The sequence below is a fragment of the Eptesicus fuscus genome, chromosome 17, assembly GCF_027574615.1.
Source record: "Eptesicus fuscus isolate TK198812 chromosome 17, DD_ASM_mEF_20220401, whole genome shotgun sequence".
Classification (NCBI taxonomy): Eukaryota; Metazoa; Chordata; class Mammalia; order Chiroptera; family Vespertilionidae; genus Eptesicus; species Eptesicus fuscus.
The window spans coordinates 44,878,402-44,884,434 of NC_072489.1; positions in this window are offsets into that span (position 1 = coordinate 44,878,402).

A 6,033-nucleotide genomic window follows, 5' to 3' on the forward strand; every position below is an offset into this window, starting at 1 on the left:
CAAGAGGTAACATATTGCATAATTCCATTTTTATGACATTCTGGAAAGGTTAAAACTTTAGGGACAGAAGAGATCAATGAGGTTAGAGGTGGGGGAAGGATTTGATTCCAAAGAGCCAGCATGAGGGAGTTTTTAGAGTGATGGAATGGTTTTGTATCCTGAGAGTGGAGGTGGTTACACAAATCTATGTGTTGAAATTCACAGAACTGCACGCAAAAAAAAAAAAAAAAAAGATTCAATTTTACTCTATGTAAAAAAAATGATGATGATAAACCACACTAAGGTACCATTTTCCACCTATCGAAATGGCAAAAATTAAAAAGTAACAAAACATTCTGGTGATGAAATTTTGTACATTGCTGATAGGATTACTAATTGGTAGAAATCTACCAATTTACATTTCTCAGTTTGGAAATGAAATCTACATTTCTCAGTTTGGAAATGTCTGAGAAAACAACATGTACATTTATCTTTTAAAAAATATATATGGCCGAAACCGGTTTGGCTCAGTGGATAGAGCGTCGGCCTTCGGACTGAAGGGTCCCAGGTTCGATTCCGGTCAAGGGCATGTACCTTGGTTGCGGGCACATCCCCAGTGGGGGCTGTGCAAGAGGCAGCTGATCGGTGTTTCTCTCTCATCGATGTTTCTAACTATCCCTCTCTCTTCCTCTCTGTAAAAAAACCAATAAAATATATATATAAAAAATATATATGTTTTCATTGATTTTTTTTTTTTTTTTTAGAGAGAGAGGGAAAGAGATAGAAACACCGAAGAGAGAAAAACATCAATCAGCTGCCTCCTGTACACACCCCACTGGGGATCAAGCCCATAACCAGGGCATGTGCGCTGACGAGGAATCGAACCATGACCTCTTGGTCCATGGGTCAACACTCAGCCACTGAGACACACCTCTGGGCAGCATTTATTTTTTGACCTACCAATGACTCATCTAGGATTTATTCTGAAGATATAATCCAAAAATACAAAAATATGCAAAAGGTTGTTCACTGCCACACTGTAATTGCACAATACTGGAAACCAGCTAAATGTCCACACATAAGAGAGTAAATGAATAAACAAGTGAATAGCCACAAGATGGAGTACTATGCAGCTCTAACTGCATAAGTTAACTGTAAAGATCTGTAAAAACGGTGAAAGCCTGAGGATATGTGTGTGCACACGTGTGCCTGTGGGTTAGCAAACAGAGAGTGATGAATCCCTTTGGGGCATCCCTCACCTTTTCCCAATGCTGGGCTTTAGCCACTCCCTCTGGGTCTATACAAATATCAGCCAAAGTAAATGATACCCACAAGTACAAATTCGTGGAGAAAAGTAATGAGATGTAGAAGGAGGTGCAACTCCCATTAAAGCAAGAAAGTGAACAACCTAGACTAGAGAAACAGATAAAACACATCAGATATAAAGGTAATTTAAGTAAAATAATACATATCCTCAAAGAAAAAAAAGAGCCCTGGTTGGTGGTTAGAGCATCAAAGGGTCTAGGGTTTGATTCCTGGTCAAGCGCACATACCTGGGTTGCAGGTTCGATCCCCAGCTCTGGTCAGGGTGTGTGCAGGAGGCAATCAATTGTGTCTCTCTCTCACACTTATGTTTCTCTCTCTTTCTCTCTCTCCCACCTTACCTCCCTCCATCCCTTCCACTCTCTCTAAAAATCAGTGGAAAAATATATTTGGGTGAGGATTAACAGAGAGAGAGAGAGAGAGAGAGAGAGAGAGAGAGAGAGAGAGAGAGAGAGAGAGAGATCATATTGGTTACATCAGGATTTCTCAACCTTGGCACTGTTGACATTTTGGGACCGGTAATACTTTGTTGTGGTGGGGTTAGGGCTGTCCTGTGCATTGCAGGAAGTTTAGCAGCACTACAGGCTTCTACCTGCTAGATGCCAGTAGCACCACCCCAAGTTGTGGCAACCAAAAGTGTCTCCAGACATTGTCAAATGTCCCCCTGGGGTGGGTGAGGAAGCGGGGAACAAAATTACCCAACTGGATTACTTGAAGCAGGAACAATAAATCGTTGTTGTTGTTTTTAATGGCAAAAGAATTTCACTGGATTTTGGATTTGGTAAGTCAGGGAACTCAGTCATTGGCATCCACCCAAACCCCCGTTTTGATTCCTAAGTGTCACTCATTCCCATTCAGTGCACCTGGTCAGGCTGTGAATGCCACTTATATTGCAATTATAATTCAGCAACCCACAGGATCAGCTCGGTGGCTATGAGAGTTAAGATACATTGATCAGCTGCCTCCTGCATGCCTCACACTGGGGATTGAGTCCACAATCCAGGCATGTGCCCTGACCAGGAATCAAACCATGACTTCCCGGTTCATAGGTCGATGCTCAAGCCCTGAGCCACAGCAGCTGGGCTCTAAATTTTTTTTTTTTAAAGTCTTCAGTGCAATTACAAATAGCCAAGCCATGCCCTGGAAGGTGGCAAGTGGTTCGAGTGTTACTGGGGAGATGAGGAGACCTTGGTTCTTGTCTTCTGGAGGGAAAAGATTTCAATCAAGAGATGAAGTATAGAAAAGCAAGCAAGAATGTATGTGCTGCAGCAAAAATGTACTTAGGACAGTGAAACACGGAGAGCCGAGGCTGGGCTGCCCTGGCTCGCTGGGAAGTCAGAGAAAAGGGGGCTTTGGAGACAAGTTCACGGGGTTAGTCTGGGATGAGCTGCCACTGCCCATTGCTCCCCTAGTTGCAAACCTCATGGAATCCCTTAGAGGTTAGGGGATATGTGCCTGTGGGGGATGGAGAGGGGATGGGAATGGCACAGGCATGCTCCCTAGAGGGAGAGTGCCAGGAACAATAAATCTTGAAGAACTAATTGAAAATGCTATAAAAAAAATATAATGGTTGAAGTAAATAGCTCAATAAATGGGTTACGTAGCAATATGGATCTAGGCCAAGAATGACTTACTGCAGGGAAAAATCAGGTTCTGAAACTCTTCTAGAAGGTATCAGGGAGAGGTAAACATGAGCATATTAAACAGACCTTGCCGAAACCGGTTTGGCTCAGTGGATAGAGCATCGGCCTGCGGACTCAAGGGTCCCAGGTTCGAGTCCGGTCAAGGGCATGTACCTTGGTTTCCGGCACATCCCCAGTAGGGGGTGTGCAAGAGGCAGCTGATCGATCTTTCTCTCTCATCGATGTTTCTAACTCTCTATCCCTCTCTCTTCCTCTCTGTAAAAAAATCAATAAAATATATTAAATTTAACAGACCTAGAGGATAGAAGTGTAAGTATAATACCTACACCTGAAGAATCCTAGAGTAGGGAAAAATAGAGGGAGGATATATTTATAGATATAATGCTTGCTAAACGCCCAAACTAAAAAAAAAAAAAAAAAAATTCAGACTGAATGGGTACATAAAAGGCAAATCAGGATATAGAGAGAAAAAATCTAATTCTAGATACATTAGAGTGAAATGAAAGAACATCAAAGAGAAAGAGAAACATCCAGAGAGAAAGAGTATCCCTTCTGTGAAGAAACAAAATACAGATTGACACTCTTTTTTTAAAAATATATTTTTATTGATTTCAGAGAGAAAGGGAGAGGGAGAGAGAGATAGAAACATCAATGATGAGAGAAAATCACTGATCGGCCGCTTCCTGTATGCCCCCTACTGGGGATCAAGCCTGCAACCCAGGCATGTACCCTTGACCAGAATTGAACCTGGGACCTTTTAGTCCGCAGGCTGATGCTCTATCCACTGAACCAAAACAGCTAGGGCCAGATTGACACTCTTTTTTTTTTTTTTAATATATTTTATTGATTTCTTACAGAGAGGAAGGGAGAGGGATAGAGAGCTAGAAACATCGATGAGAGAGAAACATCGACCAGCTGCCTCCTGCACACCCCCCACCGGGGATGTGCCCGCAACCAATGCACATGCCCCTGACCGGAATCGAACCCGGGACCCTTCAGTCCGCAGGCCGACGCTCTATCCACTGAGCCAAAACAGCTAGGGCCAGATTGACACTCTTAAAGCATCCCAAGAAGAGTGTAGAATGGAAGTAGAGGTCAGAAAGGAAGGGGGAAAGAGAATAAAAAATTAATAGTGGGCCTTGCAGGCATTCAATACACTTACCTCTATTGCAGTGTAATAGAAAAACCACTCTACTCAGAGTAAGTAACCTCAGCTGAAGTCTCAACTCAGACTCTAAGACAGAGTCAGGTAAAAGGTGGGTCCTGCAGAAAGTGGGTAGCTGTGAGTCCAGTGTCTGGGCTTCAAATTGTACAGGTGGAACCAGTTTCCAGGGCCTGATTTGAGAGACTAATGTATGTATGCATCAGAATGTTAATTTACTATTCATAATGGAGGAAAACATCTCCCCAGGGAATAGAAAACACATCCGGGCTTATTATTCATGGCATCGATCATCTAAGTACTCAATCAATTACCAATTATCAACTAGTGCAGTGGTCAACAGGACGGCAAACCTCGGCTCGAGAGCTGCATGTGGCTCGAGAGCCGCAGTTTGCGGACCACTGAACTAGTGAATACTGAATCAGAAAAATTAGTTGAATGATTCTGAGGAAAAGGATGAATTCTCTCCATCACATAAGTATGTACCATCAGATTCAGGTTCTTTTTCTCTTGGTCAGTGCTAAGTAAATGCTAATCAATTCTTGCTTAATTCCTCCCACCCCACACCCCATGTTTCATAATCTTACTTTGCATATCCAATTAGATTAGTTTTCTATTTCAGTCTTGAAATCACCATCAACATCATGATTGGATTTTAACATTTACAGAAAACCTTTTAAGGTAAAGTAAAAAAAACAACAACAAATAGCTAGCTATTTATTGTGTTAGGTATCATATACACATTACCTCATTTAATCCTCACGCAACTGTCTGAGGTACTGTTAGTGTCTTTATTTTAGAAATTGGGCAACTGGAGTAAGGTAAGTAACTTGCGCTAGGTGATTCAGCTGGTAATCAGGGTCAAAGGAAGCTAGTAAGACCTCAAAACCAATAACCTGAATAATTGTGCTAAATCTTCCCAATGTCTCAGGTTCACTTTATATATATATTGATTTCAGAGAGGAGGGAGAGAGACAAACATCAATGATGAGAAAGAATCATCGATTGGCTGACTCCTGCACGCCCCCTACTGGGGATCGAGCCCATAGCCCAGGCATGTGCCCCTGATCGGAATCGAACCTGGGACCCTTCAATCCGCAAGCCGATGTTCTTACCCATTGAGCCAAACCAGCTAGGGCTCAGGTTCACTTTTCTTGTTTGCACCTATCCCACAGAGTTGTGAGATTCAAGTGAGATAAAATATGCAGCAGGGTTTTATAACCTAGAGAAGCACACTGCAAAATGGCATATACTATTTTAAAATTTACAATTAAAATGTAGAAAATTTACAATTTGAATAGTAACATAGCACGAATACAGAAGGTACACATTTCACAATCACAGTTTTAAATTTAGATACTTAAAACTTTTTATTGAAATATATCATGTGCTATCAAGTTTACAAAGCTTAATTTTTACTGAAGTAAAAACGGGAAGAAGAAAAAAAAGTAACCACCCCCCAGATAAAAATATAAAACATTTACCAGTATCTCAGAAGCTTCCCTCTGGCAAATGGTATATGCTTTTGCGTTAAAGACCTGGATTCGAAAATTGACACTTTCACTTTCTTCTTGCGTGACTTTAGCAAGTTATGTAACTTCTTTGGGTCTCAGTTGAGCTATATGTAAAGTGAGAATAATAGTATCTTGCAAAATTGTTCAATTAAAGGTCATATAATGTAAACCATCCACTACTATGCCTGAATATAGCTGGTCTGCAATAAATGGTAATTATTTTCAGGCAAATGCAATAGGCGGTCGCCACCTCCAACTTCCTGCCTCTCTGTCACTCACTTTTTGAAAGTTGCTCTCGCTCGAATTCCTCTACCCCACCGCTTTCTCGCCCCGCCTACTGCCGTAAATTGCCCTCCGATGGTGTCGTAAAATGCTTCTCCCCGCCCTCCATGTGGCGAAAACTCAATCACAC